The sequence below is a fragment of the Microtus oregoni genome, unplaced genomic scaffold (assembly GCF_018167655.1).
Source record: "Microtus oregoni isolate MIOR12 unplaced genomic scaffold, Mior012 000001F_ref0000356, whole genome shotgun sequence".
Taxonomy (NCBI): Eukaryota; Metazoa; Chordata; class Mammalia; order Rodentia; family Cricetidae; genus Microtus; species Microtus oregoni.
In genome coordinates, this window is record NW_024543060.1 from 19,945,298 (window position 1) to 19,948,701 (window position 3,404).

At 31.9% G+C, this 3,404-nt stretch overlaps 1 non-coding gene across 1 annotated transcript; it reads left to right on the forward strand.

Annotated features, from left to right (window-relative positions):
• Positions 1-2,949: 2,949 nt before the first annotated feature.
• On the forward strand, positions 2,950-3,165 carry LOC121464898. The gene has a single exon (XR_005976580.1). It is a non-coding gene; the product is annotated as a small nucleolar RNA U3 (small nucleolar RNA).
• Positions 3,166-3,404: the final 239 nt, after the last annotated feature.

The window sequence follows — 3,404 nt, forward strand, 5'->3', positions numbered from 1 at the left end:
GCATATTATATGGGAATGTTAATTGCAAAAACTATTGGAATAATGAATGTCTGGAGTCTAACATACAATAAAAACCTTCATAACCAACTTCTGGTGAAAAGACAACATGCCACTGCTACATCATAGAATTTGGATGTTTTTCACACAACAAAACATAGTCTTAGAGTTAAAATAAATAATCAAGTTCGTTATAATATACATCATAAAATTTTAGATCTATCTTTGGATAAAATTATCTCTTGAAATATTTGTTCCCACAAACATTCTTCACCATAGCCAAAGCTTGCAAAAAATCAGTATGTCAATCCACAGGTAAATGGATAAATATATAGTGTAGCATTAAAACCTAGAATACTATTCAACACACACACACACAAATGGCATTGATAGAAGTTAAAAAGAACTGCAAGAAATTTAAGTGCATATAGCAAATAAAAGAATCCAATAAAATGCTAAAGGATATTTATTTTAACATATGTTGCACTTTGAAAGATTAAACTATAGAGATAGTGCTCATGTTTGAAAAGGTTTAGGGGCAAGTAGAAATAAGTAAACAGCACACGGAAGCTTATGCTTGGGACAATACTTTGTGTGAAACTTTAATGATAAAACTACAAACTAAAATGAAATCTTAAGGCAAACTCTGCACTTCAGGTGATTATGATAATCAATGTATGTTACTCAGTTATAACAGATGTGTTATATCCCTCTCTTGAGGGATGCTGAAGATAGAGAAAGCACTGTTCAAATAGAGACATGGGGGTGGAAGACATCTATCGGCATTTTCCTTTTCTCATAATCAAAATTACCCTCCAAAGAGAAAATCAAAATCAAAACAAACCCCACAAGAATAGCAAAAAAAGAAAAAACAAAGAAGAAAAAGTTAATTGTATTATACTATGGACATCTACCAGGATCAATTATTATCAATATTAATTTAATTACCTTTGATTATCAACAGTAAAATCTGAAATGTATTATTAATTATTGCATCTTTTCTACCATCTTCCACAACAGAAGCTCTATTTGGGGGCTTCAAAACATGTGGGAAATTTGAATAAGTGAATATAACGTTCTTTCAAAGTTTAGTGATACTGTGTCAATAAGCAAAGCACATGATCAGAAAGAACATGTTCATTCTGTGACTTATCTTGTCACAGAATATCACAGCCCTTTTTGATAAATATAAATGTATAATAGACTTTTATTAGCAAAACATTAATGTGTACAACTGTTTTGTTCACATAAAAGCAAAATAATGAACATATTTCACTCTGAAGTGATTTTTTATTCTATTTTTATTATTCATAACTCCTTCTTTGTTCTTTAATAATGTTAATTTAGTGTCTCTGAGCTGAACTGCCTGTCACGTGGGGGCAGGACTACATTTGAATGAAATCAGCAGAATAGAATCTCTGTGTATTTCCATCATAATTTAAGGCTGAGTTGGAGTATGATAAATCATGCTTGTCCTTTGTCATTATGTTACCTGAGCGGTGATATGTAACTCCTGTCTTCCCATTGTACTTTTGTAACTGCCGTGGAGGTAGCAAATCTTCAATAAATACACTACTCTATTAAATGTATATTCTAGAAAAATTCAAAGTGTTAGAAATTCGGGAGCAGAAAATTTAAATGAAGCTGAGATCACAAGAGCAAAGAGACTTACTGACAACCCGTTGCTGCATTCTTCATTGTGTGGTTTAGAAGCAATCGTGTATAGTGACATTCCTCAAAGATATAACCAGTTATGGGTGGTTATATGATTTGATTATAGTTTATTCATATTTATTCCACCATCACTTCTTAAGTATAATGCTCTAGATATTGCACTGAATGCATAGTGAATCCTTACTACTCTGAAGAATGATACATTTGATGAGAAAGATTGACAGATTTTAATTACAATTACAGTGTGGGGGAAATGAGATGACATTCTAGGCAAAGTTGCATGCGATGTTCAATAATGACAAAGAGGCTATGCATTTCAGGCATTTATGTGGGGGTACAAACAGCCTTGCAATGGTTGTAGCATGAAAGGATAATAGATATACTATAAAACAGCATATGAAGAAAAGGTTGATGAAATTGTACTCTGGCCTTAAAGAAGCTAGTGTGTTTGACCAGGGCATATAAACTTGAAACCAGAGGAGACTCATTAATGTTCTTAAAGCAAGAAGTACCATAGCAACTCAGTAACCCAATAATATTTTCTCTTCTTAGAACACTGTTTCTCATTGTTTGCTGACTCTAGGTATTAGATGAAGACAGGGAAAGCCTGACAAAAGAGCAATCATTTGATGAGTATAGATACCTTTGATGGGAAGTTGGAAAGACAAACTAAACAAATATAGCATGGTAAACAATAGGTGTACAAATAAAGCCTAGAATATGGAAAGCATAGTGAAAGGAATGAGCGTGCTTACTCCCTGGTGAAAAGAGCAAGGTTACTTTATGCAGAACTTCTGAGCTTTGCAAGCTCAATCGTGCTGGTGATTCACTACCTGGGCATGTACAACCTTATCCTTGAGCAAGGGCAAAAGACAAGCTTCAGGGTAGATCGGATATTTCTGATTAATATACACCTATAGATTAAAATAATTAAATATTATTACATGCTATTATAATCCTTAATGGACATAAAATACAATGTCTATATTTAACACAAAGATCATTTAACTATTGAAATTTCCTTGCCAATTTTAATTAGAAGAAGAAAGAATTACTCAATATTAAAAATTAACTTAACTAATCCTACTTGTTAAAAAAAATTACTTATAGTATGTTTGTTCCTGTTTTGATACTATTTGCAGCTTTGAGAAAAGTCATGAATATGCTATTTTTTGTTTTCTTTCTATTTTTGTTTTGTTTTACTTTTGTCTTGTTGAAAACATAGTCTACAGAACTACAGTAAAAATAAAAAGACCTATGCTAAAGAATTATATTCTTAAGACTATAATTTCAGGGATCATTTCTACAGTTCTTAACTAGAGAAGTTTCTCCGACTGAATAGAGAAGCCGAAACCGTGAGGAGGTGATGTATGTAGTGTTCCTTCCTGAGCATGAAGTTGGCTCTAGGTGCTGCTTCCCTGCAGCTACTTCCTATCATTGATGATAGTTCTTCTCACACTTAAGGAGAATAAGAGGGAGGGAATAAATTTTGAAATTTACATTTGGCATATATATATATATATATATATATATATATATATTAGTATTTGTTGTTACTTTCAGTCCATTTGATATGATAGCCATTTTCTATCTCTAGACAGAATTTATAGGTCTTAAAATACTTTGTTTTTTAAACTTAATCTACTTCTATTTCTCAGATTCTTTTTAAAAATTCTATCCAGGTGTAACAAGTAAATGTATGGAACTAGAAATGGACATATTGAGTAAGGTAT